Source organism: Schistocerca cancellata, chromosome 3 (assembly GCF_023864275.1).
Source record: "Schistocerca cancellata isolate TAMUIC-IGC-003103 chromosome 3, iqSchCanc2.1, whole genome shotgun sequence".
NCBI lineage: Eukaryota > Metazoa > Arthropoda > Insecta > Orthoptera > Acrididae > Schistocerca > Schistocerca cancellata.
The window spans coordinates 64584007-64611126 of NC_064628.1; the positions used below are offsets into that span (position 1 = coordinate 64584007).

General features: G+C 37.7%; 1 long non-coding RNA gene across 1 annotated transcript; it reads left to right on the plus strand.

Moving 5' to 3' along the window:
- Nucleotides 1–9760: 9760 nt before the first annotated feature.
- Nucleotides 9761–12885, plus strand: LOC126176981 (uncharacterized). Its single transcript, XR_007535731.1, has 2 exons — nt 9761–11679; nt 11987–12885. It is a non-coding gene; the product is annotated as an uncharacterized LOC126176981 (long non-coding RNA).
- The last annotated feature ends 14235 nt before the right edge of the window (nt 12886–27120 follow it).

The window sequence follows — 27120 nt, forward strand, 5'->3', positions numbered from 1 at the left end:
TTAGCTTGGCTTGTAAGACATTCTACCTGAGCTTTAAATGCATACAGAAAATGCATACAGAAGTAATCTTATGGCAATTAAGGAAAATCATAGTAATTATTATGTCAGAATGGCCTGCAAAATGTAAAAAGCAAAGAAAGTGGAGACACTTATCCATCAAGTCACAAAAAATGATAGGACTATTTTTAAAGTACTGAATTTGCAAGCATGTAGCTATAAAAGCACAGTAACAGCACAAGGAGAATGTTGCAGAAGTATGCTAGGTATGTCTGGTAAACATTAGAAAGTTGTGACTGTGTTATTCCTGTTTCCTTTAATGCGAGATAATTATGAAGAAGTTGTGCTCTGATTACCTGTCCTTTTTCAAAATTGAGAGAGAGAGAGAGAGAGAGAGAGAGAGAGAGAGAGAGAGAGAGAGCTATTGTACCAGCTAGCTGATTACGATGAGTTTTTCAAGTTACATGATAGTGATGAATTATATTGGTCATGATAACTGGATTTTAATATTTAATTTTTACACACCATGCCATAGAAAATTTTATAACTATGAACATTGTGGGAACTTCAACTTTAATAACGTTATTATCTAAAAATTCCTGGCACATAAAAACTGAGTCTCAGACTGGGACTCGAGCACAGAATCTTGCTACTGAGGCATAACAATTATCCGTTCTCTCAGCTTTAATTTTACGTGTACCCCTTCTTACTTTCCAACCTTTACATAAGTTGTTCTTTATACCCTCTGGGACTAGCACTCTTGAAATAAAAGGATTTATCGAGAAATGACTTATCCACAGCTTATGGTTTTTTCCCATAGTGCATCTTTTACTCTACAGTGGAATGTGTACAGTTTTGAAATTTTCTAGCTAGTTAAAACTTTGACTTGTGAAGTTTAGAGAGTAGGGGATAGGTACTCGCTGACTTAAAGTTCAATAAAAGGCTGACAGACTTGTGTGTATAGCGTAGAGCATAAAAGTGTTGTCTACAAAAAGTAAGGTTCCCAGTCTCAGTGTGCTGCACGGGTTTAATCTGGTGTGAAGTTTCAAAACAGTGCACCTTCTACTGTTAAATGATTAGTGTTACTTTGTTTATTTCTCTGCAACAAGCAGATAATTTACTTTCACTATGGGATATGTAGAATTTACAAAGTGGTGTTATATTAACATCACTATTTTCTTGCAGGGTTAAAATTACTGCATGCAGTGTTTTCTAGTGAGCTTATTGGCATTAATCTCCTTATAATCTCATGGGAAAATTTTTTGCAATTGATATTACATTACAATTAAATGGCAGTAATGCCAAGGCACCTTCCAGCGTTTCTGATGCAGGAGAACCATGCTGACCACTGAGTGAGTGACAATTGGCAATGGATTCGCATCAATTGAGGTGAAGGATGAATATGAGGACTGGTCTCTGACTTGCCCATTTGCCTATGAGTGGACAACTGGCTGCTCCTTCAACAAGATCTGAATAGACATACTGGGGGAGGGGTTTGTTAGTTATCAGGAGCTCTGATGTTAGAGTTATTATGGAGCCCATCAGGTAAATAGCATCTGGAGCTGGAAAGAAGTCCAGTGTGTACTTGAAATGTCTGTCAGGGAATTGGGCTCATCCAAGATGTGGTGTAAGCCTTGCTTGTGGCTATTGAGGGCGCAGGGTGCAGCCATCTTGAAGTTTGACTCATATCAGCAGCAGTGAATCCTGCCACTTGGGTTCTAAGGCCATCTAAGTTCGTATGGATAGCTGGTGGAAGTGGCGAAGACTGCTGGCCTTGCTCTTGGGGCGCAATCAGAACTTACAATTTGCAGTAGCAGACACATAATTGACAAGGATGTCAACCAGAGGCTTCATCGATTCTATGAGGTGTTTCTGCAGATTTCTTTAAATGTGTTATGGGAGAATTATAGATTCCCCTTCATAAGTCAGGAGTGCAGTAAAGACAGTACTTGTGGAGTGCACATTGAGGTTTTTTAGGCTAGACGATAGTTTGAGTTCCTCTCATGAATGCTTGTCGGTCAGACTGAAATCAGATTTCCTACAGAAGTAAAGGTATTTAAAATATCAAAATTTTGAAAGTAAATTGTCGAAGCATTTGTAATCGAGTCCCTGAATTTATTGCCTTCCGGTAAAGCTGTCTCGCTCAAATTATACTTGAAAATGAGAAATGGATGAAGCCCAAAGTAGAAAGCTCCAAAATATTTAACTAGTTATGGAAAGTATATTAAAAAGCCAGGTTAGATGTCATAATAAGATGAGTGTTCATTACACTCAACAATAATATTGTTTCTATCAAAGTCGAAATTTACTTTAATTGTGATGTTATCTGGATGCGAGTAACTGGTCTAGGTGAACTTAAGTTGTCAGTGGATGTTTGTGCCAGCTACCTGATTCCACTGTAACAGTTGTAGAATCATTCAAAGAAAGTGTAGACTCATGGAAGTACCTCAGTCTTGTAAGACTAGTTGGAGGGGATTTTAATCTAATATAGACTGGAATATCCATGGATTCATTACAGATGGTATGCACAGATAATGCTGAGAAGTAATTCTGAATACATTTTTTGAAACTCTCTTTAGCAGCTAGTTCAACAACCACACACTATGGATATGCTTGAGACCTTGTAGCTACAAATAGGTATGACCTTATTGACAGTGTCAGTGTAGAGATAGGGATCAGTGATAATGGTTTCTTCATACTGACATTGGTAAAGTTAATAAATCCATCAAAAAGGCCAGAGTGTTTTCATGCTGTAGAGAGCAGATACACAGTTGTTAGCATTCTACTTACACAGTGAATGGACAGCCTTTAATTCCTACATGATCAGCATAGAGGAATTGCGGGCCAAGTCTAGACTGATTCTAAATTCGTCAGTTATAAAATCCACTACAGTGGTAAAAAGTATTTATTTGTAAGAAGAAAAGCACAGCCTGATTTCAGGACCTGTTTCCTATCTTCAGTTGCATCTGCATAACACCTGTCCTCATTGTTAATGAAAGAAAAGCTAAACAGAACCAACAGAAATTCTTAGAGAGAAAACTCCTGTACATACATTAAAATGTGAGTCCGTAAAGGATGCAAAATAGTGCATCCCTGGTATATGGCATGAAATGTGATATCCTCTTGAATACTAGGCCTATGAGAGAGTCTGTCGTAGAGGAGGAGCTACATAAAAGGACAAAGGTCGCCAATTAAAAGAGTGGAACTACTGTTAAATGGAATCAAATATAAAGTATTAAAGGCCCAACATCCCTTATCCCCATTACAAAACTTACTATGGTTCGGGCTTAAGGGTGATGATGATGTTTGGTTTGTGGGGCGCTCAACTGCGTGGTTATCAGCGCCCGTACAATTACCCAATCTTTGCTCAGTCCAATTTCGCCACTTTCCTGGATGATGATGAAATGATGAGGACAACACAAACACCCAGTCATCTCGAGGCAGGTGAAAATCCCTGACCCCGCCGGGAATCGAACCCGGGACCCCGTGCTCGGGAAGCGAGAACGCTACCGCGAGACCACGAGCGGCGGACGGGCTTAAGGGTGTGCAACACACAGATCTGCATGAAGGTAGATAGGTGGTCATTTGAACATTGAAATGTTCAAAAAAGTGGATTATATAGACTATGCGCTGGCAGGCAAGTGTGAAAACACAGTGTAACCCTGTGAGTTAAGTTTGCGACTGGCAACTATTTTGAAATATTTTAACCCCAGTTATGCATCTGGTACTCACATAGTAATGTTTGTACAGGGTTTGTTTTTAAGAATTTGTGTTGGTTCTGTTTAGCTTCGCCTATATTAACAATGTGGATAAGTGTTATTGATATATAATTTTGTAAATGCTCCTCAAGATAGGACATGGGTCGTGATACTGGGTTGTGCTTTCCTTTTTAGTTGCAACTGTAATGGATTTTATCATTGATGATGAATATCAACAGTTGTGGATATCCCATCAAGAGAAACATGTGACTGTAAATTGTGCTATGGAGAAGTATATACCAAATTAGTGCATTAAGGATGGGAAAGACCCTCTGTGGTTTAATAAGATGCATGAAGAGTACAACAACTTGCACAATCATATATTAGTGAAAGATCTCAAGAAAATTCTGGTTTACATAGAATCACTGAGCAGGTTAAAGGTTGCTATTCAGCCACTTGTTGACCTGTCTGTTGTGGCAGTAGAAGACAGCAAAAGGAAAGCTGAATTTCTAAATTTCATGTTTATACAGTCATTTATGCAGGAGGGTTGTACAGATGTACCATACATTGACCACCACCCAGACCCCCATATGGAGTCTTTAGTAATAGGAGTCCCTGGCATAAAGAAGCAACTGAAATAATTGAAAACAAATAAGTCACCATTTTCAGATGGAATCTCAGTTCAGTTTTATAGCGAATACTTTTGCCATTTGTCACTTACTTAGCTAGCATTTATTGCAAATCTCTTGGTTAGTGCAAAATTCCAAATGAGACCCGCAATATTACAGATAAATATCTCTATATCAGTTTGTTACAGAATTCTTGAGCATATTATAATTTGAAGTATAAGAAATTCTCTTGAGACAGGAAAGCTTCTGTACACAAATCAGCGTGTATTTAGAAATCATTGCTCATGCAAGGATCAATTTGCTCTTTTCTTGCATAATATCCTGTGAACCATGGATGAAGGGCAACCAGTGGATTCCATATTCTTAGACATCCAGGAAGCATTTGACACTGTGCCACACTGTAGACAGTGAATGAGGGTCCAAGCATACAGAATAGTTCTCACATATGTGAGTGGCTCAAGACTTCCTAAGTGATAGAAACCAGTGCACTGTCCTGGATGGCGGGTGTTTATCAGAGACAAGGGTATTGTCAGGAGTGCCACAAGGAAGTGTGATAGCGCCCCTCTTGTTGTTACATGTCCTGATACATAGGGTGAGCAGCAATCTGCAATAGTTTTTAATATGACACTGTAGTGAAAAGGAAAATGTGGTTGGTGAGTGACTGTAATAGGATACGGGGTGACTTAAATGAAATTTCTATTTGGTGTTGTGAACGACAGCTTACTAACTGTAGTAAAATGTAGGTTAATCAAATGAAAAGGAAAAATAGTCCTGTAATGTTCAAATACAGTATTAGTGGTGTACTGCTTAACATAGCACATGTAGCTTCCTAGACAGCACCAAGAAACCATCAAGTTCAAGTTTAATGGCCTACCTGACTGGAGAATTGCGGATAACTGTATTTTACACCTTCATAGCATCATATACTGCTAAATGCCTTCCACCATGAGCAACTGACTTAGACATTGATAGATAGTCTTTGCAGTGGTGTGAACTCCAGACTGAAACCATTAGGAAATCAACCTAATTCATGACAGCTGAACTGCTTCCCACATCTTGCAGAGTCTGGTTGAAGTTGTTTAAAGGCAGTGGTATCTCAGATAAATCCAAGAGTACTGAGTTCAGATGACCTAAAGGACCATGCTAGCACCTTCATGACTGTGGAAATTCTGACAGAATTTGTACGCAGTGGCATGATGTACTGTCTTTCCAAAGGGACAGGTGCCTGTAGGTGACAGAGGAGGGAGAGGAAAAAGACAGAAGGATTGATGGCACTTAGGTCAGTAGAGCTCAGCAAAGAAATATAAGTGTGTGATTGAACATTAAATTACTGTATGGTCTGCTCATGGGAGACTAAACCAGTGGGAGACTAAAGCAGATGTGTTAGTGACTCCATTTCATTCCATCTAAACAACCTCCACATCACCGTACCTTCAGTAATTGCCTGAACAGAGACCTATAAGCAGACAGGTTACATGCCACATAGGGTTTTTGACATTCTTGTACTCTGTATTGTATCATGCACAGCAACTCATATCTCTAGATCTTTTTCTGTGATTCTAGTGTCCATTAGTGATGTTCCTGCTTTTGTAACAAAAACTGTGTATCTACTTTTGCAATCTGTGATATTCAGTGCCTCCTTCTTTCATCAATTTGTTGTAACCCTCAGCAGGAAAGGAATTTCCCCAGATCAACATATTCATGATCTACTTTTGATGAACCAACATGTGAAAAGCACAGTGCCTGAATGACCCCATATATGGCACGTCACCTGAGCTAAGCACTCAACATCTGGCTGTGATCAGATAGTTGAATACAGTGGCCCTTGCCTTTCCTGAGCTCGACCATCTTGTAAATGACCAGTTCAAGGTCCAACATTATCACAGTTGTGTGACATCCTGAAATTTTAATGGTGGTGAAATGCTCTCTCTACAACACAGCAGCTATCCCCAAAGTAGCATTTACTGACACTATTGACATGCAACTCTATGATCAGGAACTGGATTCCTTCAGCTATCTTTAACATACCATCAAAACTGTGATGAAGAAAAGGTCTTCTGCCACTAGGATTCAGTTTGGCTACTGTTGTGTCAGAATTGCCAGTTTGGTGTGATTTAGTGATCTTAGCCAAGATGATGGGTATTATTCAACAATCCCTTCACACAGCTAAACAGTCTTCTGTCATAAAGAATCAAGTTCTGTGCCCGGGACAGCACAACACAGAGCCACAAAATGTTCTTCAAACATGCATGGCAGTGCTGTTCTGAGAACTCCATTGTGGCTTCACATGCCACAAAAATGCCACATATTTGTATTTGGTGATGCTTTCATCGTCACATGTGTGATTTGCTTCTGGGGTTGACTCTCAAAAAATGCCATTTAAAGTCAAAACTCCAGGTAACACTATCCATAAAGACTGAGGCACATGGAACTGCACGTATTGGAAATGAACTTTCACAAAGTTAAAGTGGCAGCATTGTATGTAAAACAAAACAGCATTGTGGCTACACACTAATGTCGCTTCTACAGTACTGCTATGATTCCAGTAGCTACAAGACAAACGTATCTCTTAACAGTGGTAGAGTAGAGTTCAGCCAAAAGCTTGTGGAGAGTCTTTTGTCTTTCCCACTTCAACAACTTAGACAACATGTAGGTTAACACATGATTAATTTGAGCTCTTACCTGGAACATAATTCACAAATATTGTCATACATGATTCAGGCAATGTGAATGAAAACTTCTATTGGCAGGTTATTTATCACAGTTTCTTAACAAAATATATTCATTCATCATGTTCTGTAGATGTCAGCTACAAGGAGAATGTTCATGTGCAATGAGTCAAGATATATGATAACAAAAGACAAGTGATATGTAGAAACTTAACAGTACATTGTACTGATCATAAATTATCACTTTGCTGCTTAATGGTATTTTTGCTTATGACTACTAAATGTAGCCTAGTACATTACAAGCAAAGCCAGTTCTTTCAATAGAACAGTTGTTTCTTCAGTTCTGTTAAATGACTAGTATTTATCTTCTACTGGTAGCTTAATATTTACTTGGTTACATCAACATTGTTCAAAGAAAATACATTGTGGGTGGTGGTGGTGGGGGGGGGGGGGGGGGAGGCTGGAACACCCTCAAGGACAAGCTCATTTTATTGACAAGTGAAGTAACAGGTAATTCTTCATTGTTGGAGTATATAATAACAGATTCAAACCAAGTGAAACACGTGTCACAGTAGAGGTTGTCCAATCACATCAATACACAGGGTACCCCCACAGTGTCAGTGATGCAGGTGTGTATTCTTGCATGCAAATGATCATTAAGGTGCTGAATGGCAGCCTGGAATAGATTGTCCAAGCATCCTGTGCTTTTTGTTATTTGATAATGGTTCTTACAGGCCATGGGGAACAAACAAGTTCTCATTTCATTATGTCCCACAGATGTTTAGTTGATACCTTGAAGAACACATTGTGTTGCAGCAGCCCTACGTGGACACACACTGTCGTACTGAAAAAGCACATCTCCTTCCTGTCACAGAAAAGGCGTGGGGATAACACCCTGTGCAGTGTAGTGGGCACTGGTTACTTTACTGTGCAGAAACACCAAATGCGACTGTGTACTGTAACTAATAGCCGCGAAGCCTGGGATGGGGCCTGTGTGTTGTGGTCGAATGCACTGTGGAATCTCCAGCTCATCAAGTCCGTGCCATAAACATATACATCAATCACTTGTATACAGACAGAAACCACTCTCATCACTGAAGACAACAGAGTGCCATTCCACTCTCTAATCACCTCTTTCACAACACCACGGTATCCATGCTCGGTGTTGTTGTTGTGTCAGTGGTAGCCCAGCCGTCATTTGAATCCTGCTGCTAGCAAATGGTTCCCAATGGTCCACGGTGACACAGTAGGTGCAAAATGTGCCCCGATTTCTTCCCCAGACAATATTTGGTAGGCCACCACCGCTTGCACAATGTGTCAATTTCGACTTGTGTCTGTGCTATGAGGAAATCGGTCTACAGGTGTGGAAATGCTCCACTGACCACTGTTGAAAGCACTAGCCACTGGTACACTGTGCGCAAGATGTCCAGCAATCTGTCGATATGCCCATCCAGCTTCCCACAGGCGCACTGTGCATCCCTGTTCAAATGGCTGAAGCTGTTCGACAGGAGTATGTACTCATTGGTTGGGTATGGTTGGACCCTATAATGAGTGTTACAAACACTGTTCACCTCTAAACCCAGCACAATTACTGCCTGCAAAGTCAAAGAGTTAGTACTGCCTGACCACCGATGATTGTGGCAAATAAATCAGTAACACTACAACCGTGCATGTATTATACTCTGGTGCTACTGGACACAGACATTGAGGGTGTTGCATTTTTTTCTGGCATTGTAGTTACTTATGACTGAAAAGCAAAGGAGGCAAAGTCAACATGAAAATTATTTTTTAGTCTTGTATTGTGCTGGTGTAAATCATAATTCAATTGAAATTGATTTTTATTGTTAGCAACAGAAAGCGTGAAGTGTGTATATACTGGGAAATGAATATAAGGATTCCAAAATTGTTAAAACTATCTCTACAAAATGTGCAGCTATTAACCTATGTAATTTTCTGATTGCTCACTTTTACTCAATAAATATTCTGTATACTTTTCATACATTGCTCCGGAAGTTAATTCTGTAATAAAACAGTGTGTGTAAAAATACAAAATAAAAAATACCTGTAGGTCAACACATTGTAGATCTGCTTCTGACAAAAACTGTTGAACAGAACTAGATTATTTTATTTGTGTTGACTCATTTCACACAGGTGGCGGTTGTACTTAGTTTGTAGCCATGCTACACACTATTGCATTGAGCGATCAATGTGCCTCATCCATATTAGTTGGTGCTCAGCTAATCCCAGGTTCCCAATAAAGTTCGTTGTAGTCAAATATCCTTACAAAATATTTCTATGCATGAACTAAATCCAGCTTAACAATAATTTTCAGTAACCCATGAAACAGAGTAACTGGAAGGAGCCTCACGCAGATGGAGATTCTCAGTTGAGTTTTGACGTCATCATAGGCCGAGGGTTATTCATGGGCTATTGAAAATGACTGCTAGGTCAAAACTGGTTCAGTCACTGAAACTTTTTTTGTGAGTATGTGTCTGATATGAACTTTACTGTTAAAAAATGCATCTACTTCTGGTTTCTGCCAGTAAATTGGCAAACATGAAAGAGCAGTATGTTAGTTAGCTACTTAGATATTTGTATGTTGCAGTGATCATAATTGTGATCATTTTAATTGATTCAACTGTTGGTTCTCAGTAAAATATTGTATTAACCAAACAAAACACTTTTTTTAGCTTCTTAGATTGTAAAAAAGGCTAAAAGAGCGTTTCATTTAGTTAATACAGTAATTGTGACATCTCACTATGCTGTAGAATGAGTCAGTTATTTTAAAATTATACTACACTTTCTCAGTGAAAATATTACAATGTGCTGACATCTTTAACATTGTTCTTAAGCAAACTGTTTTGACGTGATTTTTAATCTTTTTAATGGTGATCCGTGTGCAGCAGTATATGCAGCCATGCCCAGTATTACACATTCAGAAATTCTTCTGTAGAGTAGAACTTAAAATCAAGCAAATACGATATCAGTCTGTTTTTTAAATTAATTTTATTGTGTGTTACGTTCTTCACGTCACTGGATATGTAGTCAAATATTTTCATGAATGAATGCCTGACACTTTTCTGTAGTACAATAAAACTGAGTGATTGATAGTGTTGGTCATTTCTTTTTCTAGTATTATATTGATGAATGTTACTTTTGTTGACAAAATATGTCACAAGGGTGTGAATATACTGTGAGGCTGTTGTCAGTACACCACACTGCTGTTGTCAGCTGTTTAAGCTTACTACAAGAGGTTGTTTTGTGCACATCAGAAATTGGTATAAACTTCTGTTGACGAAACTGTTTCTTCCACAATTAAGAGTTAGCCCAGAATATGAAGCCATAATTAAAATAGGAAAAATAAGGTCATGTTTTGAGATTTTCAACACTATAATCCACTACGTCATCTATAATCCAAATGCTGCAGAGTTTAAACGTGTAAGATCAATAGATGTGACTTCCAGTTCAGTTTCTTATCAATGTGGCCATCAAGAATTTAGTATATTGTGTTTCATTCATCAATTTTTCTTAATGCATTATTGGTAAGTACATGGTCAGGCCTTGTAAATTACAAAATTGGATATTGTGTCTTATCTCAGCTACTCACCTACCAATGTGCTTGTCACAGTTATGGTTAGCTCACATGATTTTAGTTCAAGTGTAGATGGAGCCTAGTCCACTATGTCATTTGAGAAGCTATTTAACCTGATTATTTAAGACACTGAGCTGACTTAAGGTTAAACACCAGATGCAGTTTAGTGCTCACTACTAACACAGAACTCTACCTACAACAGGTGAATTGTAGTAACCACAAAATTTTAAACATGCTGCTGCTTCATGGCATACAGTGCAAGTCTTCCACTGAATGTATTATTACTATTGCAGAGATGATTCACTCAAACACCCTAATCTTCCAGTCATTCCTCACTATGCAACTTTACCTGTACGGTTTTGACTTCAGTAATAAAAGTTCTCACCAAATGTATGTGAATCCAGTGTTATGTAATGTTGCTTTTTCTTCACATCCGAGATATTCCAAGTTTTCAATTGTGGAATAGTGTCATGATCCTCCACATTATTTACGTACTGTCAAAATTCAACAAACTCTGCAATTCTCGATTAATAGAAACTCCTTTTACACAGTACATAGCTGTGTGACCTTAGAATCCCCCTAGTGCCCCAGGGTAAATTTTTCTAAGTGATCTTCCTGTAGAAAATATATGCAGTGAAGTGTAAACATCACAACAGGATCACTAGAACAAGTTTTAGAAAGCAAGGATAATTCCTCTCTTAATTCACAGATATTATTCTCTTGTAAATAACTTTCATAATTAAGTTAAAGAGGTGTTACTTCTAATTTAATTCTTGGATTTTAATATTGTATTTAGTAGGGGTATGTATTTTTTATTCAATAGCATATGGAATGATGTTCACTCAGATGTGTTTTGTGGGAATTAGCCATCTTTAATGTTTTCTCTTACTTTACACCAGACATTGTGAACGTTGTAAAAGACTTCTTAAAATAAGCAGCATTTTTACCTTTAACAGTTTGGTGTCTGCATCCACTGTGTCTTTCCTCCTTTTTGGTCAGAAGCTTCCTTTTGTGTAAATGCACTACTGGCTGTTTGGAAGTTCATACTTCAGCTATTAATCAGATAAATAATTTTCTTCACAGAGATTTTCAAGGTAATGAGCTCAAGAATTTTCCTCAAGTCTTTCCTTGAGATGCACTACTGTGTATAAGACTAGAATCAGCAATTAACTTGTATTTCCAGTTGGACATTTATTGCTTATCAGAGGCAATAATACCTATATTTCAATCTTATAATCTGATTCTGTTAAAATCTAATATTCTATTGAATTTAACATGTTGGTACTCATTTTTGTGACGTTTCCTCTTGTAGAGCATAATGTGAAGAAATATTTATGTACTGCAACAGTTAAAATTTCTGCGCACTACTAATTATAACACCATTATTTTGTGCTATTTTAGATCACTGGATGAAAAGAATTGGTAATGTGAGTGTGAAATACATCTCACCAGCAGTTTTCTCCAGCAAGGCCCTGAAGCAGGAAAATAGTGACTTTCATATGCAAATTGCACAAAACTGTTGCCCACGGTGTGGAAAAGTTTACGGTAACAAGGGTAACCTTATGCGACACCTCAAGTTTGAGTGTGGTGTGGCACCGATGTTCAGTTGTCCATATTGCCAGACACGGTGGAAGCGTAAGGATAATATGGAAGTGCACATTAGGACTTTACACATGAGGGAGAGTATTTAGTTGTTAGAATGTCAGAAAGTATTCTCTGTATCTTCCATAATATTTGTACCTTTGTGAAGACTCATGAGATTTATATTTTCATGTAAGGCAGTGGTAATGGAAGATTAATCTAATTGGTTCGTTGGTTGGTTGGTTTGTTTGTTGGATTGTGTTGGTGAATGATTGTGCTTCCAATTGTAAGTTAAGAACTGCATGCATGAGTGATACTTTCATTCAGCAATGTCTTTCAGACAATTGACAAAGATCTCTCTGTGGTGAAGGATTAGTTACACATTAGTGAGCATAGTGCCAAATTTTTGTCAGGTTCCTGAACATAGTGATGGTTACAAAACTATTAAGACAAGTTGGGAATTATATATCTGGATCTCAGTGAATACATAACATAACTGGTTACACATGAAGATTTTGTTTCAGAGCTTAAGTTGAATGTTTTGTCCAAATAAACAGCAGTCCTGTTATGTGTCAAGCTTTTATATGTATGTCTAAGCATTGCACATCATTTACTCTGAATAATGTTAAATCTTTTCATGTGATAATGAACTTCATGTGAGATTCAGTTTGTAATAGGTAGTTGCTTTTTTTAAATAAAATAATTTGTTATTTGATAAACATCTGTTGTGATATTTATGTGCAACTGTGAATATTTGTGTTTTATTAGAAAAGCAGTTGTCTTCAACTAATATTTTTGTATCACTGTAAGCTACGAATTAATTTTAATATTTGTGCAAACTGTGTAAATAGCAATGTACTAATGCCTGATTTCTGACATGCTGTTATATGAAGATAAGTCAGCTTTTCAGTTACCAGTACATTGGTCTTCTAAATAGCTTCTTTCATTTCCTTGTTATAATACTTGTTACATAATTCATGTCCACACACTGTGAATCCTCATGCAAAATGTTCCGCAACCTGACCAACACTTACGTTATTGCTGAAGGCTTCTTTGGATCTGTGGTGCCATGTTCCAATAAAAAAGGGGATAAGCAGCTAGATTACTTGAACTTCATGACCCAGTAACAGTGTCATACAGTCACTGTCAGTTTCTGTGAGTTCCCTAAAGTGTGGAACTTTATCAGCAGGAACAAGAAGCAATAACAACATGCACATTGTTATGCTTTAAATGTTCCACTGAGAAAAATTGGCATTAATATCTTTTGGATCACACAGTAAAGCATTTTTGGATTACTAATCACATCACATTTTAGTTGTACTATAGTCTCTAGCTGCTGCCACAATCTGGTGAGACTTTTGCTACGTCACAGGAATTAAGGTGATACTGATGTAACTCAGTCAGCACATAAATGAAGGTTGGAAAGGAGGGAGAGGTCACTCAAACCACAGGTTGAGAGGAACCAGATTTGTGGTGAGTACCTTTTAACCTGATTGGTAAATGATCTGTCCTCCCTTTCCAAGCTTATTTAACCATTTCTAACCAATCTCCTTTCCTCCCTGAGAAAGGAAAACACAAGTACAAAACCTAGGAACAGACTTTTTTTTCTATTTTTAAGGTTTTATTTGTAAGTACATAGAATTTCTGCTATTTTGTCAAAAACTGACATTTTGAGCTTGTGGCTGTCTACAAAATATAGGTTGACTCTTACACTGAAGATTACAGCAACCTGCCACTTTTTACAATGCTGCTTATTTATGTAAACAGCACTGTTACCAGTTTTGAACTGATTGTTTCATCTTCAGATGGCTAGTTCACATTTTACATTACATTTTGTGTCTTGTTTCCCCACCTTACGAACCAAAGAGTATTACATATCGCCATCTTTGTATACATACCTCCATGTGATGAAATGTCTCAGTGTGTGAGTGGTGTTTGTGTGCATATATAGACACACACACACACACACACACACACACACACACACACACACACACACACACAAAGTGCATTATACAGTTTTCTATGCTGCAAGATGATAAGTTACATACACTGGAATGTAATGGTGCGGATTCTTCATTGGCATTACCACCCCATGGAAGTTTTGTCAGGTGGGGAATCAAAACACGAAATGTCATGTAAAATGTGAACTAGCCATCTGAAGATTGAAGCTATTGGTTCGAAATTGGTCACAGCACTGTAGTGCAAAATTGGTAACAGCACTGTTTAAATAAATAAAGAGCATTGTAAAAAGTGGCTGGTTGCTGTAATCTTCTGTGTAAGAGTCAACCTATACTTAAAATTTCACCTGATGGGGTTAAGCAGTGGCCAGCCATTGTGTTGTTATTTTATGTGAGTCTTTGTAGGTCTGTTTAGTTATTATCTGGATTGTGTCTGGACGAGTTAAGGCCTTCTGATTAGTATGTTCATGTCATCAGCAAATGTAACACAGTGTTGTCCAAAATTAAAGCAACAAACCACTATTTCCCCTTGTTGTGTCTAATTCACGGTATAATCATACAAAGTGTCAACAGATACCTGTACAATCGTGTTCTGCATGGAAGATCGCATTCTAGTCAATGGACGACCATGTCACTTATGACATCAGGGCACCTATCAAATAGGGTAGTGTTTTCCAGGTAGTGCCACATTCACAATTGCCATGTATACAGTCACAGATGGTGCAGTATGGCACAAAGAAGATGCCTACCAGACTCTCTGTGGTGAAGGGCCATAGGAAGAAAGAAAGCAGAACAGTCGCAAACTGATGTGGCATGAAGGCTTAATGTGAACGCTATGTTGTTTATCGGATGTGGCAACGATTTATAGAGACTCAAACAGTATCCTGAAGACAGGCCCGACCACATGTGATGTCAAAAAGAGAGGACTGTTATTTGGTCATAAGGGCACTACGGTACTGTCTTAGTACTGCATGGCAGCTGGCATCTGACCTCACGGCATTCACTGGATGCATTGTTTTGAGACAAACGGTGCACAGAAGGCTTCAGCAGAGTAGCCTTTATTGTTGGAGACCTTCTGTATGTATACCTCTGATGTATCTTAACGGAAGGGAACGTCTAGAGTGGAGTTGTCAACATGGCACCTGGACGGTTGGACAGTGGGCCAATGTTCTTTTTGCAGATGGGTTGTGATTTGGTCTGGAGAGTGATTCTCGATGCGTTCGCACCTGGAGGAAAGGTAGAAAATGATTTCAGAATCCAAACATTGTGGAAAGAGACTGCTATCAAGGAAGTGTGGGCAGGGATTATGTTGACCATGTTATGGGATTACGTTCATGAAATTGTATGGGTGAATCAGTAAGGTTTAACTAATGGTAGGTATTGCGACGAGATCTTGGGACCTCACATGCAGCTGTTGCTAGGTGGTGAGGACCTGGACATTCCATTGATGGACAATAATGCTTGACCTAATAGAGCATGGGTGGTTGATGTTTTCTTGGAAACGGAAGATACTGCATGGATGGCATGGCCTGCTTGCTCTCCTGATTTGAATCCCAAAGAGCATATTGGGGATGCACTAGGAAGACAGGTGTATCACATCAGCATCCACCAACCACTCTCCAAGACTTGCCATAGGTGATTACTTTCGACACAGAGCACATTAACAAGTGCATAATGTGCATGCAAATCTGTTAAGTTGGAGAAAACGAAGAACATTTTTGTCTACTGTTAAGCAAGTTGTATTTGTTTACATTCTGTGTTCTTTACATTGTTTTTACTTTAATATCATCTGTTTACACAGTTTTGTGGCAAAATAAACTCAAACTTGCAGAATTTCTGTTTGTTGCTTTAATTTTGGACACCAGTGTAGTTGTTGATAAATCTTTTGAAGTTGCTGAAAGGCCATTTCTGTGTATTAGGAACAGGATCACTCACAATAATTTACATGGCAGGACTCTACATTTTGTCTCCTCACTCTATGATTGGTATTCTCATGGTATATTGTGTCAATGTGATTCTCTTACAAGAGTAAATCTCTATCCACACAAGATAGATACCACAAATACCCCATCATCTTAGTTTCCCAAGTGAAATTTTGTGTGTCACATAATCATTGACCTTGGCAAGGTCAACAAATATACCAACAGGTTTGTTTTTGTTAATTCAGGTATTCCAGAACATTATGGGATCAGATATGGTTTTCATTGTAGATAATCTTCTGTAGGGAAACACCAATTTACCTTTCTGTGGTTGCCTATAGTGCAAGCATTATCAACAATTCCTTAATGTTCCACTGCCTTTCAGGCTTTTGCCTGAGAAAAATAACTGTGTAAGCTCCACTTAAGCTCTCAAAGATACCGTTACATTTTGAAACTGACAATAGTATCATTTGGGGAAGGTTCTAATGTCTTAAAAGTGTAGGATATAACCTGAAAAATTCCAACAACAGGACAGAGGAACTCATTACAAATAGATGCAATTTAGAATGATCCAGAATCGCAGTGCGGTGGTAGTTTCGGGCAGAGGAGGTGGGGGGATGCCTTGTTGCCCAGTTCCTACTTGAGCAAGGAACTTGGGGTAAAAAAGTTTTTTGTTTAGCACTGACTAGTGGCTATTACATTAATACATGTTCTGTAGATCATGAATACGACATTTCGCAGTGATGTGGAACATGCCAGTTTAACATATATTTTCATTACATAACACACACACACTCACAGAGAGAGAGTAAGAGTGAGTTACTACTTCATATCTAAAAATTCATTTATTGAGTAGAAGCAGTAGTCATTCAGAAATTCTTTTAACTTGTTTTTAATTGGTGGTTGGCTATCTGTCAATCTTTTAATGCTGTTTAGCATTGTAGCTTTGCACTTCACTATTAATTTGAATTGGGATGGGTTATTAATAACAAATTTCATAAGTGAATATATGTGTTGCAAAGGTAATGTGAGTATCTCGAGTTCCTTAAATAAATGTCTGGCATCAGATGTTATTCTGATTAAGTGTTTTTATGCAATGAATACTTTAACTATTAATGATGAATTACCCCCAAAATATGTCATATGAAAGCACTGATTGAAAATAGGCATAATAGGCTAATTTGCTGATGTGTTTATCACCAAACTTTGTAATTACCCTAATAGCATAAGTAGCTATACGTAGCTGAACCTAACTGCTCAGCAGATCATCAGTGTGTTTCCTCCAGTTCACTCCAATTCAATTTTTAATCAATGCACACACCCAAAAATTTTGAATATTCTGCTGTGTTCAAAGTCTATATTTATCAATGGTGTTATGTACAGAATTCTATATACTGTGTTTTCGCAAAATTTGCTGAGAGTCCATTTGCAGAGAATCACTTAAAATTTTTCTGAAAGACATTATTTACAATTTCCTCAGCTAATTGCTGTTTGTTGGATGTAATAGCTATACTTGAGTCATCAGCAAAATTCATGAATACAGAGTGGCAAGTCATTATTAAGAACAATAAGGGGCCCAAGGCTGAACCCTGTGGGGTACCATTCTTGATACCTCCACAGTTAGAGGAATCTGATGATTTTTGCAGACTATCTGTACTGTTAATTTCAACCTTCTGCATTCTTCCAGTGAAATATGAACTAAACCATTTGTGCACTGTCCCTCTCATAACACAGTACTTAAGCTTATCTAGAAGAATTTCATGTTTCAAACAGTCAAAACCCTTTAAGAGATCACAGAATATCCCAGTGGGTGATGTTCAGTTATTCAGAGCATATAAAATATGATCAGTGAAAGCATTTATAGCATTTTCTGTTGGAAAGTCTTTCTGGAAATCAAATTTAATTTTGTTAGTACTTCATTTCTACAAATGAAAATCACATGGAAAGAAGGGGTTAAGTCCAATTTATAGATTTTTCAGGAGAGCAATTTTAAAGTTTAAAATGTTATAGTTTCATTGGTTATTGAAATGTTGTTGTTGTTGTGGTCTTCAGTCCTGAGACTGATTTGATGCAGCTCTCCATGCTACTCTATCCTGTGCAAACTTCTTCATCTCCCAGTACCTACTGCAACCTACATCCGTCTGAATCTGCTTAGTGTATTCATCTCTTGGTCTCCCTCTACGATTTTTGCCCTCCACGCTGCCCTCCAATACTAAATTGGTGATCCCTTGATGCCTCAGAACATGTCCTACCAACCGATCCCTTCTTCTGGTCAAGTTGTGCCACAAACTTCTCTTCTCCCCAATCCTATTCAATACCTCCTCATTAGTTATGTGATCTACCCATCTAATCTTCAGCATTCTTCTGTAGCACCACATTTCGAACGCTTCTATTCTCTTCTTGTCCAAACTAGTTATCGTCCATGTTTCACTTCCATACATGGCTACGCTCCATACAAATACTTTCAGAAACGACTTCCTGACACTTAAATCTATACTTGATGTTAACAAATTTCTCTTATTCAGAAACGCTTTCCTTGCCATTGCCAGTTTACATTTTATATCCTCTCTACTTCGACCATCATTAGTTATTTTGCTCCCAAAATAGCAAAACTCGTTTACTACTTTAAGTGTCTCATTTCCTAATCTAATTTCCTCAGCATCACCCGAGTTAATTCGACTACATTCCATTATCCTCGTTTTGCTTTTGTTGATGTTCATCTTATACCCTCCTCTCATGACACTGTCGATTCCATTCAACTGGTCTTCCAAGTCCTTTGCTGTCTCTGACAGAATTACAATGTCATTGGCGAACCTCAAAGTTTTTATTTCTTCTCCATGGATTTTAATACCTACTCCAAATTTTTCTTTTGTTTCCTTCACTGCTTTCTCAGTATACAGATTGAATAACATCGGGGATAGGATACAACCCTGTCTCACTCCCTTCCCAACCACTGCTTCTCTTTCATGCCCCTCGACTCTTTTAACTGCCATCTGATTTCTGTACAAATTGTAAATAGCCTTTCGCTCCCTGTATTTTACTCCAGCCACCTTCAGAATTTGAAAGAGAGTATTCCAGTCATTATTGTGAAAAGCTTTCTCTAAGTCTACAAATGCTAGAAACGTAGGTTTGCCTTTCCTTAATCTAGCTTCTAAGATAAGTCGTAGGGTCAGTATTGCCTCACGTGTTCCAATATTTCTACGGAATCCAAACTGATCTTCCTCGAGGTTGGCTTCTACCGGTTTTTCCATTCGTCTGTAGAGAATTTGCGTTAGTATTTTGCATCCGTGACTTATTAAACTGATTGTTCGGTAATTTTCACATCTGTCAACACCTGCTTTCTTTGGGATTGGAATTATTATATTTTTCTTGAAGTCTGAGGGTATTTCGCCTGTCTCATACATCTTGCTCACCAGATGGTAGAGTTTTGTCAGGACTGGCTCTCCCAACGCCGTCAGTAGTTCTAATGGAATGTTGCCTACTCCCGGGGCCTTGTTTCGACTCAGGTCTTTCAGTGCTCTGTCAAACTCTTCACGCAGTATCGTATCTCCCATTTCATCTTCATCTACATCCTCTACCATTTCCATAATATTGTCCTCAAGTACATCGCCCTTGTATAGACCCTCTATATACTCCTTCCACCTTTCTGCTTTCCCTTCTTTGCTTAGAACTGGGTTTCCATCTGAGCTCTTGATGTTCATACAAGTGGTTCTCTTATCTCCAAAGGTCTCTTTAATTTTCCTGTAGGCAGTATCTATCTTACCCCTAGTGAGATAAGCCTCTACATCCTTACATTTGTCCTCTAGCCATCCCTGCTTAGCCATTTTGCACTTCCTGTCGATCTCATTTTTGAGACGTTTGTATTCCTTTTTGCCTGCTTCATTTACTGCATTTTTATATTTTCTCCTTTCATCAATTAAATTCAATACCTCTTCTGTTACCCAAGGATTTCTACTAGCTCTCATCTTTTTACCTACTAGGTCCTCTGCTGCCCTCACTACTTCATCTCTCAAAGCTACCCATTCTTCTTCTACTGTATTTCTTTCCCCCATTCCTGTCAATTGTTCCCTTATGCTCTCCCTGAAACTCTGTACAACCTCTCGTTTAGTCAGTTTATCCAGGTCCCATCTCCTTAAATTCCCACCTTTTTGCGGTTTCTTCAGTTTTAATCTACAGTTCATAAGCAATATTCAGTATGACCTCTTCTTTAGGATTCATTTATAGTTGAGAAAATATTATTAAAAATTGGGCCCTGTATGTCTTTTTATCTGAATGTCTATTTTTTAATTTCTTTGTATAATGCACCGATTACACTGTAAAAGTCACAATGTAATGTGACATTGCGATGATACTTCACTATAAAACTTCCCTGCAACTTGCTTGACAAAGATCTCTTCATCTTTGAGTCTTGTCATTATTATACAGGATGTTCATGACTAATAAGGTTTTAGAAACAATACTGTTTATCAATATTCTGTTTATTTTATTTTATTTTTATTATCATTGAACTCATGTAAATTACAATGATTAATAAGCCCATGTCTCAAATTTTGTATCTTTTAATATACAGCTACCAGCAATTATTCAATCAATGGTTACAACACATACATTAAAAATATAGTTAATAGGACATAATTTCAGTAACCAGTATAAATCACTGTTTTTATAACCCACAGTCTTCATTTCTCACTTTTTACTTATTACAAACAAATAACACAAGAAGAGTTTGTAAAGTCACTGCTGGAAAGAAATATTTGTATAGTACTCTTGGGCCCCTGTGTCACAGAACACCTTCAGTTCTTGCAGATCACAATACTTTTCCTTTATGATAGGTAGCAGTCCTGAAACATTGGACATGCGACCTCTTATTAGCATGGTATCTCAATAGATTTGTTATAATAAAGCAGGACCTGCTATTTCACACTCTGATATGATCTAGTTTCATTTAATTACTGTGACTAAAAGTCTTTACCAGCCTACCTTTGTAGCAGGGAGAAGGGAACAAAAACTCTCCTTCTGCAAGTTCTGTTTCCATTCATACAAGCAGGAGCAGTAACAACTGATGTGACCCAAGATCCATTGTAAGTGTCACGATGTATGACAAGCCTTGGATGGTGACATTCTATCTTCATCTCCTTAATAATTCACAATGGGAATGGACATTTTGGTTGGTATCTTGGCTGCAAGAAATCAGTCCAGTCACGTATCGTTGAGCCATCAACTTCAACAACCTGAAAAGGAGTGGGTGTCACACATGCATCTTTAATTATGTTTGGCCAGTCCTTTGGGAGCTCAGCTTTTGTTTTACCTCTGATGAGGCCCATGTCTTTGTAACTTTCCAGGTATGAATGTCCTCTTACTGGGAATGTCACATGAATTGAATCAAATCACTTTGCACGATGGACAAGATAATGGATGAACCTGAAAAGGGTGTAGTTTTTGTTTCGAGCACCACTTGAATCACAGAAGATTTCCAAATTTTTAACCTGAGGATCGAGAAACAAAGTAACATAATGATGCAAGAAAGAAACTACTTCATTTGAACCTTTTTCTCTGTAATTTCAGGAGAAACATAAAACACTGCATTACTGTCTGAGAACTGATGTAAGTTAAATAGATATAGAGAAAGCTGTTGCTTATAATAGACAATGTTGGTGCCAATGCTTGGATGTGGAAGATTTTGTTGGAAATTCATACATATCGAGTTTGTGTTTGTAAACTTTCTGCTTCTTTGTGGAGATTGTCTTTTATGCTGATAGAATGCATCAGCTTTATGGCAGTGCAGTTCATACTCAATCTTCTCTCTCTTAATATTACTTTGAGCGTCTGATCTTTCCTTTCCATATGTTGCATGTGTGGCTTGTGCCTCTAGAGCTTTGAAGGTTACAGAATACTTATCACAAGTACTGCGTGTATCACTTTGAGGGAAATCGAATGAGATATTAAATTTTGTATTAAATACAGGGTGAGGCAGTGAAACAGCATGATTTCGACTCCGGCTGACAGGCGGGTGGGTGGGTTATGGGAGTGGGGGAAATGACATTGAGCATTTAGCCAGGTGGAAATTTCAGTAGCCATGGAGCGTTGGTCAAGCGTGCAACGTATGTTTTCTGTAAAAGCATATTATAAAAACACGGATAGTGGGGTTGGTGCCCAACATGCTTTCTGTCATGAACTTATTCTAATGCCTTGGGCTCCCGTGCCATCAAGGAAAGGTATCTTCCTGTGGGTGAAAAACTTTGAAGCCACTGCAAGCACGATGACAAAAATAGATAGTAGTGAAAAAACAATAGCAAGGCGACACAGTGCTTAATTTGGTCTCAGCAATCGATCAGTGAGACGGATTTTGAAGAATGACCTACACTATCTTCCATAAAAAATACAGGTAGTGCAAGCCCTAAAACCTAACGATTGCAATCATTGCATACACTTCTGCCAAGTGATACTTCATATTATAGGAAGAAATGGAGAAAGAGTGCATAACTCCTGGATGAGTGATGAAGCCCACTTTCACCTTAGTGGCTACGTCAACAAGCAGAACTTCCGGTGTTGGTATGCAAATAACCCATGTGGTCTTCATGACAAACCTCTCCATTCTGAAAAAGTAACAGTTTGGTGTGCAGTATCTTCTCATGGAATCATGGGGCCCTTTTTTGTTTTTGAAGATGAATCTGGTAACACAGTAGAAGTGAACTCTGAACGTTATGCTGACATGTTGGCAACTTTTGGTCTGCCTGAAATCGATCAGTATGATCCAGATGAAGAAACACTCTTTCAGCAAGATGGTGCAACAAGCCATACCTATGATGTCCCAATGGATTTGTTGAAACTCGCATTTTCAGGATGGCTAATCAGCAAGAATGGTGATATCCCTTGGCCTGCCTGTTTGCCAGATTTGACCACCCCAGACTTCTTTCTTTGGGGCTGTCTTAAATGCAAAGTCTTCAAGGAAAATCCACCAAGAACAAAAGAAGATCTGTAGGAGTGAATCCAGTAGGATATTAACAACATTCTGTTGCAGATGCTTCAGAACGTCATGGGCGGATTTCATCTTAGACTTCGAAAATGTGTACTGAACCGAGTACGCCACCTTACTGACACCATATTCAAAAAATGATTGTTTTTAAGGTAAAACATCAATTTCCATTCATGTACTTATGATTCATGTTGAAATAATTATACTATTTTTGTAAATATATTATTGGTGATTTTACAAAAACGTGCCGTTTCACTGCCTCGCCCTGTATTTTATGATAAGTTTCATACGATATGGAACAAGTAGAATGTGTCCCTTGAAACATCTTGAACATCTTTTTGATTGTGAGTTCTTCAGGTAACTACAGTTTCTGTGTTTTATTTATGCTCTAATGACTGGACTGTCCTGTAAATGACTTGATGTGAGTGCAGATGTTTTTCTCTGTTTCTGTTGAAAGTTTGTGAACTTGGTTTCCGTGTTTCCCTCGTTTATCAACTGGCCTTAATTTTTTAAGGAATTCCTGATAGTTTCTAATCTTTTCTTTGAAATACTGTACAGTGATATAAAGGCCTCTTGACAAACAGACAATTCTGTCACAGTATTGTCTCTCATTATTCTGACCTCATAATGAAATGTATAATCGTGCAAAGTAGCTACTGTCTCATCTCTGTGAGGCCTTCGGCATTGTACATTGTCAACAGAGATCAGTCCTGTCAGGTGACAACTTTGCTCATTCCAGTCGTTCAGCAAATTGAAATTAGATATTAATGTAGACTTCTCTGCATCAGTTAGCAAATCAGTACAAATTCTTCTTGCAGTTACAATGCTCTCCTATTTCATGTGACATTGTTCTTAGCTTTTTACATACTTCAGATTGTCTACCATGGCTCTGTCTTTTTCTAGACTCTGGATATTCCATCATTGACCTCAGTTCTATTTTACACAAAATTCTACCACACCACAAAGCACTGAAGCAATTGTCAAGGCTACTCTGTGTTAGCACAAATCACGGCAGGGAATTCAGTTCCACCACAGCACAAAGCAAAGAAGCTAATATCAAATCTGCTCCGTGTTAGCTTTGACAATACACAAGAAAGATCAACAATGATGTTGGTCAACAATGAGGCTTCCATAAAAGTAGACAAAAAAAAAAAAAAAAAATTCAATACAGCTCAGAAATCCGCACCTGTTGGATTTCACCCTTTCTACCCGTGTATTGGACGGACTTGATCTGATTTCTCAGTACATGCCATATTTTAATCTGGCTACAATCCTGTGACTATACCCATCACACCCATTTAAGTTCACCCAACTGAAAGTACATCTGATGAATTTCATAATGATACCACTAACTCATTTTTGTGAGATTTGGGCTTAACCCCTTCTTTCCGTATAGTCTTCAAATATTTGAAGCTGCTCTTGAATACATAACTTTTTCAAGAATTTTGGATAAAGTTGTCACAAGTGAGGCTGGGCAGTAGTTGTTAGCATCATACATATCCCCTTTTTTATGCTGTGGTTTAACAATAGCATATTTCAGCCTATCTGGAAAAATGCTCTATTTCAGTGAGCTTCTACATATGAGGCCAGGAATCGTACTTATCTGTTGGGAAAAAAGCTTTTAATACTCTGTTGGAAATGCCATCAATTCCATGTGAGCTTTTACTTTCAAGTGAATTTATGATTTTCCTAATTTCCGTAGGAGAGTTGGGTTGAATTTCAGTTTTGTGAAACCGCATAGGTATTGCCTCTTCCATACACAGCCTTGCATTTTCTAATGAACAGCTGGATCCTATTTTTTCTGCAACAATTAAAAAATGATTATTAAAATAATTTGTACTTCTGACTTTTGTTAACAAACTTTTCATTGAATTTGATAGAAATACAGTCTTCCTGTGCTGTTGGTTGCCCTGTTACCTGTTTAACAATATTCCAATTTTGCTTTAATTTTATTAACAGAGGTGCTAATCTCAGACACAATGCACATACTTCTGAATATTTTAATAACTTTTTTAATAGCCACTTGAACTTCTGTCTTACTGTAGCTGTGTTACAGCAAGATTTGAGTGGCAAATTGTGTGAATCGATTAATTACTTATATAACAGATTTTAATTGGCTGACATTAACGCTCAGCTGACTGCACCATTTGCGTATGCACCATTTGTATTTTACATGCAAACACAGTTCCCCCATTTAGATTTTACTTGCAAAAACAGCCACCCTTAAATAACTCCGGACTGGAACGAAACTGATGGTTCAAGTTTAACCCATCGGTGTATTGGACCCTGGTCTGATATAAGTTTTAACCATCTACATCTACATTTTACATCTTTGCTCTGCAAGCCACCATGAGGTGCATGGAAGAGGATGTGTCCCATTGTGTCAGTTATTAGGTTTTCTTTCTGTTCCATTCATGTATGGAGTGCAGAAAGGACGATTGTTTGAATGCCTCTATGCATGCAGTAATTTCTAATCTTATCTTCATGATCCCTTTGTGAGTGATATGTACGGGATTGTAATGTATACCTAGAGTCATCATTCAAAGCTGGTTCTTGAAACTTTGTTAATAGAGTTTCTTGGGATAGTTTTACGTCTATCTTCAAGAGCCTTCCAGGCCAGTTCCTTCATTATCTTTCTGACACACTCCCATGGATTAAAGAAACCTTTGACCATTTGTGCGCCCTTCTCTGTATGTGTTCAATACCCCATGTTAATCCTACCTGACATGGGTCCCAGACACTTGAGCAGTATTCTAGGATGGTCACACATAGGATTTGCAAGCAATCTGCTTTATAGATTGATTGCACTTTCGCAGTATTCTACCAATAAAGCAAAGTCAACCACCTGAGTTACCCACAAAAAAATCTTTCTTTGTTTGTATTATACCTGCTCAAAATACATTTTTCTGGTAGGTTTTTGAGGTATGCTACTTCTATACTTTTAACTTGTACAAATTGGTTCAAACTGTGTACGAAGGTAGATACATGGATAAGGTCAGAATGGATTTTTTTATCCAATAAATTTTATCTGTTATCAAGATATGATGGTTTAAAATTGAACCGAATGTAACACATAAAATTTGTTCTTACATGAATGAAAAGCACAGAAACGGCCTAAAGTTAATCAGATAAATAAAAAATATGTTCGTACGGTAAAATTGAAAACTCACTTCCAAAAATCTAGCTTCATTCAGATTTTGCGTGCAAGAAACATGTTTTTTGAGAGCTTTTCTTTTTACACGTGCCACTTCTCTGTTTCAGATTTGTGTAAATGGGTTCAAATTTTTGTAAGAAGGTAGACAAATACATGTAATTAATTATCATACTGTTATTTTATGAAAGCTTTATTTGTTGCCAAGATATAGTGGTCAAAAGTTGCACGTGAAGTGCGTGTAAAATCCAGTTTTACACAGACCAAACTTGCTGAGACAGTTTAAGTGGTGCACATGGGGGAGGGGAGATTATTATGGTAATTGTGTGAAGAGTTTGTAAAAATCTTGCATGGTTCGGGTTTTATGTACGAAAAATCATGTGTCTGCATATGAAAGTGTTTTGTAGAAGTGCGTTGCATTTGGATATAATTAAGAAAAAAACTGGCTATTACAGTTGTTTATCATGTCATTGTTTATACGTTAAAGATTTCTTCAATGGCTAAAATCATTGAGGAATCTTTTGGTTTGCACAACAGTGCATGCACCAAACCATAATTATGCCCGGCCATGTACAAAACGATAGTGTTTGATCGAGCATTGAAAGCTTTATCGATGACCATGCAGAAAATTAAACTAACCTGTTGCTATAAAATAATTGTTAGGAAAAGCTTACCTTATTTCTAACCACCAGAAAATGTTTTACTGTGTTTTCTTCAAAAATTACTTTGCTATGATGAAGAAAATATATTTTTGGAGAAAGCAAGCGTAAGTTTGTCAATTTTCATACAGGAAAGAAAAGTTGTTGGTTTTTTTGTCATGCATAATATTGTTTCGCAGTTCTGCTCAGTTCAGCCAGTCATTCTTAACTCAGATTAGTTGTTGCAACCTCTCACAGCAAAATTATTCACATGAGTTTTTCTAGTTGCTGTTTTTTAATTTTCAATTT